The sequence below is a fragment of the Muscardinus avellanarius genome (assembly GCF_963383645.1).
Source record: "Muscardinus avellanarius genome assembly, chromosome: 17".
NCBI lineage: Eukaryota > Metazoa > Chordata > Mammalia > Rodentia > Gliridae > Muscardinus > Muscardinus avellanarius.
This window is the reverse complement of record NC_137803.1, coordinates 6,109,511-6,121,789: the sequence shown is the minus strand read 5'-3', so window position 1 is coordinate 6,121,789 and position 12,279 is coordinate 6,109,511.

The following is a 12,279-nucleotide window of genomic DNA, read 5'->3' as shown; positions in this document are numbered from 1 at the left end:
TCTTTCACCTCCCAAGTACTGGAATTACAAGTATGTACTATCATACTCGGCTCTTTTCCCAGTTTTCTAAGGAATTGCCACACTGATCTTCATAGCAGCTGCACTAGTTTGCAATCCCACCAACAGTGTAGAAGAGTTATTATGTCCCTAAATCCTCACCAACATTTATTGTTATTTTACTTTTCTATGATTGCCATTCTGATTGGGTTTAGATGGAATCTCATTGTAGCTTTGGTTTACACCTCCCTGCTGGCTAATGTTGTTGAGCATTTTTTCATGCATTCATTGGCCATCATGGGATATACACACACTGAATTCCACTCAGCAATAATGAACAAAATCGTGTCATTTACAAGAAAATGGAAGGACCTGGAAAACAGGATATCAAGTGACATTCGTCAGTTATAGAAAATGAAGGGTCGTATGTTTTCCTTAACATGCACAAGCTAGGGAGTAATTGGAATACAAAAGAGACTCCAGAAAATGGATGAAAAGATCTGAGAGAAGCCAGGGAGGTGGTCCAAGGGAAAAGGAGGAGAAAGGCTGAGGTTTTGCTTCTTCCTCCTCCTGTCTTTGCTGACAGTATCCTTCTGTAAAGTCTAGCTTTTGTACCATGCAGTAGATTATAAACATTGCCCTCCAAGAACAATATTTATCTTTCTGGTGGGGTTGTCATTCTTGTTTCCGTTTTTCATGTGAATATGCATGTTATTCAAAACTGTAAGGCAACATGCTTTCTATGCCATTTCTAGCACCTATCTCTGAAAGACATTGAACCAATTCTAAAACAAGATAGAAAACATGGGACAAAGTGGGAAAAATATAGCAATAGAGAAGAAGAAATGCAATAGCAGAGACAGAAGGCAACTGAAAAATAAACCACAAACATGAAACACCTAGACAATAGGACACAATAACTGCAAGTGAAACTTGGGTTCAGCTCAAAACCTTCAGTACTTTAGGAGAGTACCTTGTCAATTCTCTGGGCACATGAGAGACAGATTTTCTTCACAGTACACTTGAAACTCAGACGTATCTCTCACTTAGCCTGTTTCCAAAAAGGAGTGGGCCTTCTATCTAGATTCTAAAGTAGTTGTAGAGATGGCTATCTTGTTATAAAGCTCACACAATGATTCTCTTTGAAATATTAGAGAACCATAAGTTATCATGTAAACTCCTTCTAACTTTAAAATATATTTAACAGTTTTCTATTACGTGTTTGTGAAATAGAATACTGATTTGTATTTAAAAATAACATACACTTGTGTAATGTGTGAGCATGATACATATGTAATTAAATAATTAATAGGAAGGAATTATTAAAATGAAAACTTCACATAGCTTTCGAGGCTTTAGAAACCTTGAATATCCGGACTAAATCCATAAAGTTATATTTTAAATTTTTAGCAAATTCATACTCTCTGGACCACATAAGACTTTAATTTGAGTGTACATATTATTCATACTAGCTCTGGCTACTTGTAGGTTAAATTGGTTTTATAGAGTTCATTTTCTAAGTGAATATAGAGTTCTTCTGCCTCAACTAAGCTACAATGGTATTATCTTTGCATAGCTAACTGGAAAACACATTCTCGAACCAGTAGGTTTACATTTCTATCTAAGTATCTTACCATCTATATAGATTCAGAGAATATATACATCGCTATTGCTAAAGTTTGAACCAAATTTACCATTTTCAAAAGCTTATAGAAAAAAATTCATCTGCACTAATCTCAAGTTTAAATATATTGTCTAAGCGTAAACCATTTTCTCAAGTTTAAAAATAATCATATGAAAATATAAAACATTTATTGCACACTTTTATCTGAGTTTTGATGATTACTAACACAACTGCTATGAATATTAAACTATAACTTTTTGAAAAAATTGTTTTATAGGTGAGGAAAAGAGAATGGGTTGGGAACTGGGAAGTGATGTGTGGATGTATGTTTCTACCATCTTGTACCCATTGAGGTGTATGACTAAAATGCACCAATATTATTTAAAAAACAATTAAGTAATTAATTATTAAACAAGAAAAAATTTTATGAGTGGAAGAGGTGAAACCAGGTTGGCAAATATATAATGATATGAAAAGCAGCTAAACACTTTTTAGAGATCTTTTTTTTTTAATTGTTTTAGTGCCTTATAGTCATACATTTTAAGGGAGTATAAGATGGTGGAGGCATACATGCACACATCATCCAGTGATACTTTCCCCAGTTCCCACCCCATTCCCTCCCCCTCTCTCCTTTTCATGTTTGGCTTAGTGATTGACTTTGATATGTTTGTTAATTTACATCATGTACATTAGGGAGTTTCCCCTTCCTCCGTCCCATCCCCCTCAGTTAGTTCATATTTGTCTTCTATAGTTTATCTTTCTTTGTCTCGAGTTCCCCCTATGACCCATTTTCTCCCTTGCTTCCACATATTAGGGACAGGATCTGATTTTTTACTTTTTGTGACTGATGATTCTCATTTAGCAAAATGTTCTCAGTTCCATCTAATTCCCTGGAAAAGACCTAATTTTCTTCTTCTTTATGGCTAAGTAAAATTCCATTGCTTACATTAACCATAGTTTTGTAATTCAGTCCCTTGTTGTTGGACATCTTGGCTGATTCCATGGTTTGGCAATTCTGAATTGTGTGGCCATGAACATGAATATGTATGCATTGATTTGGTAGTTGAGTTTTCATTTATTTAGATAGATACAGATAGATATACAGAAGTGATATTGCTAGATCATATGGTAAATTCATACCCATTCTTTTGAGAATACTTTATACTGTTTTCCAATGTAGTTGCACTAATTTACAGTCCCACCAACAATGTATTAGAGTTTTCACTTCTCCACATCCTTGCCAGCATTTGTGTTTTTTTTTTTTCTTCCTTTGGTGCTACTGGGGTTCCTGGAAGCCCTACTACCTCCGAGCTACACTCCCAGACCTATTTTTACATTTTTATTTGGAAACAGGGTTTCCTAAGCCAGCGCGCGTGGCTGGCTTCGAACCTGCGCGATCCTCCTGTCTCTGCCTCCCAAGCGCGGGGATTACAAGCGTGCGCCATCACGCCTGACATTGGTTGTGTAGAATGATTGCCATTCTACTTGGAGTTAGGTGAAATTTCAATGTAGTTTTGATTTGCATCTATCTGACTGATAATGATGTTGAGCATTTTTTCATACATTTATCGGTCATTTAAATATTTTCCTTTGTGAAGTGTCTGTTTAGTTCACCTGTCCCCTTTTTGATTGGGTGATTGGTTTTCTTACTGCTGAGTTCCTTGAGCTCTCTGTACGTTGTAGATATCAGTCCTCTATTGGAGAAATAGGTGGCCACATTTTTCAAGTGCCATTCTGTTACCTCTTTGTTGAGGATCTTAAGAGTTTCATTTGCTTTACAGAAGCTTTTCAGTTTAATGTAGTCTCACATATTGATCCATCTTTTAGTTTTTTTGAGATCTAATTGAAAAATATTTTACCTGTGCCTATGTGTTGCAAGGAACTGCAAGTTCTCTGGTCTAATTTCCAAGTCTTTGATCCATCTTAACCAAAAAGGTAAAAGACCTCTACAAAGAAAATTATAAAATATTAAAAAAGAAATTGAAGTAGAACTTATAAGATGGAAAAATCTTCCATGTTCTTGAATAGGCAGAATAAATATCATCAAAATATCCATTATTTCAAAAATAATCTACAGGTTCAACCCAATACCCATTAAATTACTAAGGTCATTCTTCACAGACATAGAATTTGGAACAACAGAAAAAACAAAATAGCCAAATTAGTTCTCAACAAAACCATGAAGGAAAATTCCCAACACCTGACTTTAAACTATATTACAAAGCCATAGTAACAAAACAGCAGGGTACCAACACAAAAACAGATGCATAGAACAGTGGAGCAGAATAGGAGACTCAGAAACAAATCTGCACACTTAAAAAACAATTGATTTTTTATAAAGGGGCCAAATATACACTAAAAAGATAGCCTTTTCAAAAAATAGTGTTGGCAAAACTGGTTAACCATATGCAGAAAAATCGTAATAAACCCCACTCTCTCACCCTGCACAAGAGTCAATTCAAAATAAAGATGATTTATCATTTAAAACTTTGCAACAAAAGGCTGAGAGTGCTAGGGTTTTTTTCCCCATTCTTTTTCACACGAGGATTTTAACGGTAACCACGAGAGCACAATGAATCCCCAGCGTTAGGTGGCACTTCCCCAGTAACTCAGGGTCTTGAGCGTATTTTCATATGCAACTACCACATGCATAGCTCCCTTCCTAAAGTGTCTGTTTTTCAGCTTTCTAGCTATTTTCAAATCAATTGTTCTCTTAGTTACTTGCTCATAGAGGTTCTTTATATATTAAAAAGTTTCTTAAATATTTTTAGGAAAGCTGAAGAATAGTACCTTGGTAAAACTTCAAATTTAAAAAGACAATTTGGGAATTTTTTATTGGTACATTGTAGTCATGCATGTTATTGGGGTGGGAGATGGCAGAGGCATGTATGCACACATTACTTATTTGGGCTCCCCAATACCCACCTCAATCCCTCCCCTTTCTCTCCTTCTCATGTATGTATGTCATGTACATTAGGGAACTCATGTATTGATTAAAATAGTTGACCACGTGATGGTCTGAAGATATTGAAATTCATAATTTTGTATGTCTAATAGTTCTAACTTACATTAACATTTTGAGTCCTTCCCCAATTGACTCCGCCTATATTGTAAATTGAGATTCAGTTTATCCCTATATAATTGTCACTTCATTTCTCTACCCCATTATTATTATTATTATTATCATTATTATTATTATTTTTTGTGGGGGTTTGGGGATGAAACCCAGGGGCATTCGACTTCTGAGCTACACCCCCTGCCCTATTTTCTTTGTTTGGAAACAGGGTACCACTAAGTAGCTGAGGCTGGCCATTAACCATGTTCCTTCAGTTGCAGCCTCCCAAATGCTGGGGTTACAAGCATGCGCCACCATGCCTGGCTCTACCACATTTTGAAATATTAAATTTACAATTGTTGCCGGGCATGGTGGTGCACACTTGTAATCCCTGCGCTTGGGAGGCTGACATGAGGATCGAACAGGTTCAAAGCCAGCCACGTTGGCTTAAGAGACCCGGTTTCCAAATAAAAATATAAAAATAGGTCTGGGAGTGTAGCCCAGAGGTAGAAGGGTTTCCAGGAACCCTGGTACCACACACACACACACACACACACACAAATTTTAAATTGTAAAACATTAATGATTTTAATACAAAATATTATATTATGATTTATTTCTAGTTATCTATGGTCATTTTATAATAAGGTTTTTAATTTTATAATGAACTTTGTCTAATCATACTCATCTATTAAAATGTGCTTGCTATTTGATGTATTTTGCACTTCCAAATACAATTTAGAATTACTTCTCAAATTTTATGTATAAATTGGCCACAGTTTTTTATGAATGGTACTGAATCTGTAATTCAAATTGATAAGTATATTCAAAATATATCAAATCTTCTAATCCATGAAAATAATATATTTTTTCATTTATGTATATGATTGACTCCTATTATAGAAGCTAGGTATATTTTTAAGATTTATTTCTAATTATCTAGCTTATTTTGACAAATTGCTAAAGATTAGATGTGACATACAGTGACAAAATAAAATCTCTGGGATTTGAAGAAACAAAAAAGCTTGAATATCCTCACAAGATTTTTTCCACCTAAAGGACAGTCTCCTAGGAAAGACTAGAGAAGACAGGAGACCGAGAAAACCCCCTTCCACGTTACAGGTCTGGATGAGGTCATCCGTCATTGCAGGAAAAAAAGAAAATAGGACTGGTCTCCTTTGAAGACCTGTATAAGAAAGGGCTTAAAGTACTTGAAACTGGAAGAAGTAAACTTTGTACACAAATTAATATTTACTGTGGTTGTGCATATACACAAAAATTCTAAAAAAAATTCCTTCCATCAATTGCAAATATCAAAAGCATTTACTGAGTTGGGATATTATGCCAATATTATAATAATAATATTTTTGAGAACAGGGCAGAAATTACTCTTCAAACTAAAATTTACCAAAAACTGCTATAACTTGGGTGCCATCAAAAGAAGATAAGTGATGGGCTGGGAGAAACAGTACAACTTCTTGCAAGTTCTGTGCTCAGCTGTTTTAAATTATGACAGTGAGAAAGTCGGCCATGACACTAGCTAATTAGAAATCAGATAGATACTCCTATCTGTCTCCTTTATCCAATGATTCGATACATCATTTGGTAGAATTAGATGAAGAAAGGCTGGCTTCAAAGAAATATGTAACTTGGGGATAAAGGTTTTTATTAACAACATCATTAGCATCCTATACTTAAACTGTACTTTTAAAAAGCGGTATCATTTGCTGCTACTGTAAACAGAGCCCAGGGCGGTCAGAGAAGCAAGGTAGGCGATTTCTCATTTGCACATAAGCAAGCATATCTGGCTCTCTCATGCTGGGATGTTCTGTTTTTATTTGTGTCCTCACTTCCTTGTTTGCATTTCCCTACAGAATAAAAATACACAGGAAGCCCTGTCTATGTTTTATTCATGGACTCTACTGAGAAAGTCAGCAAAGGGTCAACAGGGAGGTCATCCTGCACCAGAGGGTGGCAGGCAGCCCTTGGACGTTGCTCTGTGCTCTGCTTGGGCACCGGGCAAGGGAGCTGATGAAAGTATATTCACCTCCTTAAACTGAAGCACTATGGGCAAAGCCCAACCATTTTAAAAACATCTTATTCAGAACTTCTAAATCTTTTTCACTCTCATAAATACTTGCATAGAATCAAATACAAGTTATAATAAATACTTTGAGTAAAACACAGTATTGGTACATTTAAGGTTATGGCTAAGACTAATGAATGGTCAATGTAAAATTATGAGCCAAAGAATAAATATTCAAAGCATGTGGTTTTGAAGTCATGAATGAGTAAGTGAATGGGTAAATATTGATGAGATCAATAATGATGAAAAAGAAATTAAAAGACTTCCAGGACTTGGTTCTCCTTCGGATACTCTAGGTCCATACTCCTTAGAATTGGCCTCAAAGGATTTCAAGGTCAGACTTGAAATTCTTGCCTCAAGTTGCCTGCAGTCATGTCCGCATTTGTTCAGTAGCAGCAAGCTTTTGGATCTTTTTGGTGTGGTATATCTTTCCATAGACTCATCCATTTGAAAACACTCTTGTCCCCATGAGCTTCCTTCGACTCTGATGTGTAAATGCAGCCAGGGCCCAGACATTTCCTACTAATACTCCAGCTTTTATCACACGGCTCATCCCAGTGTAGTGCTTCACTAAGTTTTTTCTTTAATCTTTGAACAAAGCTATAAATATGGTAGACAAATATCTTTTTAGTTCCTGACACATGAATACTACTCAAGAAGTACATATGAATTTAAATAGTATTTGTCTTGTTCAATTTATTTTCGTTCTTCTAATAGAGCTCCAGATTATATGCCTGCTTTGTTTGTTTCTTATTTTATTATAACATAGAGCTAATATGCTCTCTGAAAAAGATTTATCTACCAAAAAAAGTTCTCCTTAAGTGTTTTGACACTATAACATATGCCTTTATTTATTTATTTTTTTTGCCTTTACAAAACCCTTGATTGTACTGGTTACTATCCTTTCAACTTCAGTTGTTTGCATATTTTGCTTTTAGAATGCCCTTAAAATTACCTGTTGACTTAAAATTTAATTTTATTTACATTTCTCACTCAGTTTAAAATAATTTATATTCAGAGACCTTTAAAAAAACTGCCATGATATATCTCTATTTTAAAAAAGGTCTGTGAGTTTAATAGGAGTCTGTTCCATATTTTTATTTCTTGGTATAGCTAAATTAATCTGGGTACCCCTCTTTAGCATACTTATGTCATGAACCAAATGTTCTCCCTTGTCATAATTATACCCTCTTATGCACAACCTTGACTATTTGGGGAATTACTAAATACAAAGTCGTGTTATACTAATTTACCTTAGTTTGGGACTTGGAATCTTCATATTTTCAAGCAAACTTTTCGTTTTTCACGATAGAAATTCAATAGACTATTAATGGGCTGTTAGAAATAATTAGATAACTTCCGGACAACAAAAATGTGAATTTCAATCTTATCAGTAGTTAAAAGAACTATTTGTGCATCCAATTATCGTTATTTTTACAGCCTGCGACCAGCTGTCTACTGACTAATGATAAAGTAGAGAATTCAAGTAATTACTCAGATATTTTGGGGAAAATAAAATGTTTCAGCCACAATATTAAACATTTAAAATTATCTTTTTTTCTCTTTTTATGAAGATAAGGCTATTAAGACCTTCAGATCCCAATTTGAATACTTTTCATATGTATTTAGATCCATGATAATACATTATTTATTTTATTTTTAGACTTATGATAAAAGCATTTTTATTAATATAGGACCTACTATGTAAGGATATGAACGCTGAAATTTATTCAGAAATCATATGTGGGAATATGAAATGATACATTCACTACAGAGAAAGATTTGGCAATTATTTTCCTTTTAAAACTAATATTATCATCATATCTAGCAATTGTACTACTTGGTATTTATTCAAAGATGTTGAAAGCTTATAACCCTATAAAAATCTACATATAGAAATTTTATCTATAATGATCAAAACCTAGAAGCAATCTACTTGCTATTCAATAGGTGAATGAACAAATGTATTGTGTTACATTAAAACAATGGAATAGTATTTAGCACTGAAAGAAAATGAACTATAAAACCAAGAAAAGACATGCAGAAAAGAGCCAATTGAAAACAATAGATATGGTTTAATGCCAACCAGAAGACATACAGAAAATGCGGAAACTACATAGACAGTAAAAATACAAGTTTTTGCCAAAAATTGATGAGCAAAAAGAATGACTAGGTAGAGCATAGGGATACTTAAAGCAGTGGAACTGTTGTGTACTATATGGTGTATCTTAAACACCTGTCTAAAGCCCTAGAATGTACAGCATTAAGAATGACTCCTACTGTAATCTGTTAACACAGGGTGATGATGTGTTGATGCAGAATCATTGACTATAACATACAACTCTGGTGGGGGTTGATGATGAGAGAGAATACGTATGCGTGGGGAATGGAGTTACGCAGGAGATATCGATGCCTCTGTCTTGGTCAGCATTCTCAATGATGTCATCTGAAATGACTTGACCACACAATATTGAATAAAGAAGATTTATTTGCTCTCAGTTTCATGGAGATTTTGGGTTCAGTTCATGTGAAATCGGGAGCTATGGATCTCAGGGCATGATGGTTGAAAGTACAGAGAGGGAGAGAACAAAGGCTCTATTCCTTAAGTTATGGAAGGTGAAGCAGACCAAACACCAACAAGGGAATTCAAAGGCTCTATCTATCTATCTATCTATCTATCTATCTATCATCTATCTATCATATCTATCTATCTATCTATCTATCTATCATCTATCTTCTATCCTCCAAGGCTACACTCCTGGGACCCACCTTCTCTGGCCTCAGTCTATTGGCCTAGGTTCCCATGTAGATAAATCCATTTCATTGAATTAGATCACAACCCCTATGACTTAACTGTGTCAACCTGAACATTAATACAAGACATCTTCAGAAGATATTGTATATCTAACCATGTCAACCTTCTGCTCAATTTCATTATAAACTCTAAATTTCTCTAAGAAGATAAAGTCTTATAAAAATCTGTGATGTGAACATCCAACTTCCAAAATATCTTCTAAGGTCTTGTCATGCTATATAAATACCACTGTTCTATTTCCTTCACCTAAACCAAGTTCCTTAAAATATTCCTCTTGGAATATTTTTCTTTTTCCGGTGTGCTCTGTAATGTAGTATGTTAATGATCTAGCCTCCCTTGGAGATTACATTCAACAAAGGCAGCTTAGTGAGAAATGGTGCTTATGGAAATAGAATAGAAGAGGAAAGTGATTAATACAACATGGCACTTACATTAAAAGTCAGATAAAATAATTTTAAATTTTGCATTAGCCAGGCAGGTGGCACACACCTGTAATTCGAGTACTTGGGAGGCTGAGACAGGAGGGTGGCAGGTTCAAGGGCAGTCGCAGCCAGTAGTGAAACTCTCATCAACCTAGTGGGACCCTGTTTCTAAATAAGAATTAAAATAGGGATGGTGGTGTACTTCGAAGGTAGAATGCTTCTGGGTTCAATCTCTGGGTCCATAATTTTTTTTTTTTCATTCATGAAATAAAACATAAAGCTTTATAAGAGAAAGAGTAAAACACGTATTATATTGACTTTAATTAAATGTTTTAATATCAATGATTTATAATGGCTTTAGAGATTGCTAAAATTATGTCCCACAAAACAAAATATAACCTGTATATAACTATAAGATTTCAGAAAAAAAATCATATAACATATAAAAATGTCACTGAAATCAACTTTCCTAAATATTATTTATATTAACTAAAGTAATTGGCATATCTTTTCATGTCTCAAGCAAAGAGATGATTATTAGGTGATAGAAATGTAAACAAGTGACATTATACTACATGCTATGATTAATAAAGTGTTACTAATTCTTAACTTCTTTAACTGGTTCTCAGAAAGAATAGTTTTTATTTTACAACTCTTAAGTATACATGTTCATATGTGTCTGTGTATATTTTTTAGAGTTTTACAGTGAAATGGAAAGATAATTATATGATAATATATGGTGATTAAGTACAACAAAATTAATGTAACTTTTGTTAATATAGAGCTTCAAATTAACCATTAAGGAAACAATCACTGTATTATGGTACAGAACTCTGAGACATTCTAAACAGACCCATTTATCTAATTTACTAGGTATTTTAAAATTTTCTCCAAATATATGTTCTATATGCTCATATTTTTCTTCTTATAATCTTTATGTAATATAAGCTTTTCAGAGTATAGATTATACTTAGAAACAAAATTATCTAACCATATGTAAACAGTTAATTTCACAGAGGTTGACAGTACATTGGTAAGAATCTGAAGTAAGGAAGGATAGGGAGGGGGTGGATAGGGAAGGATTATCGCAGGGGTGCAATTTTTATATGTGTGTGTGTGTGGATCTGGGGATGGAACCCAGGGGCACTGGACTTATTAACTACACCCCTTGCCCTATTTTTTAATATTTATTTTGAAACAGGGTCTCACTAAGTTGCAGAGGGCCTCATTATGTAGCCGAGGCTGTCCACAAATCGTGATCCTTCTGTCTCAGCCTCCTGAATGCTGGGATTACAAGCATACTCTACCAAGCTCTGTTCTGGGGTACAATTTTGTCATGAGATATATAAGTTGATTCTCATGTGTTCTATGGCATAGCAAGGTGAATACAAGTAACAATAATGCTTTGTATATTTTTAAATTGTTAGGTGAGGGGATTTTGTGTTCTTTCATCATAAAAAAATGACAAGAGTCTAAAGGTGATTGATACATCAATTAACCTGAATTGATAAATATCTAATATATACATGAATCAAACTATCACATTATATCACAAATATGTGAAAATACAATACATCAAGTAGAAATAAATATTGATCGGAGTATTTTTTACAGGAGGATATAGTCTTTTTCTAATTATTTTCTTTTAAGCATTATGTTTTTTATTTATTATCCCAGTGTTTTTATTTATTACCACAGGTCTCTAGTGATGATATACTCAGTTTCTTTTTTACTTACTCAAGTGATACTCAAAGGCTAAACCCACTTAGAATGAAATATATATTTATACTTCCTTATTTCTATTCAGTTTCTCCTTACCAGTTAAATAGAGACAGCCATAAAGCCCAAAATGAGGTTCATGACTAAATAAAATGAGATTTTAAAAATTAAAATTCACATCCTCATTATAAAACCCAGGAATAGGCATATGAACTATATTTATGTATTGCTAAAATATTTTCATTAACTTGAATTTAACTTCTTATAATCCCTTGGCCCTACCACATTTATTTATCACATGAAAGCAGCTATCTTTGTTGCAAATAAAGTGTCTATGTTAAGGGCCTGTGAAAAAAAATGTACATTTCTTAGCAAATATTTCTGAGTTTCAAATTGTAAAATAATAAAATTTAATGTATTTGGTTATAAGTACAAAAGACCTTAAAGGTGTTGTTATAAGAAACAGAAATCAATACCGTGAACTTTATTTTTGAGAGGGTAAAAAACTGTTTGAAACAATGTAGATACACTTACTCCCTGAGAAATATATTAATTTATATA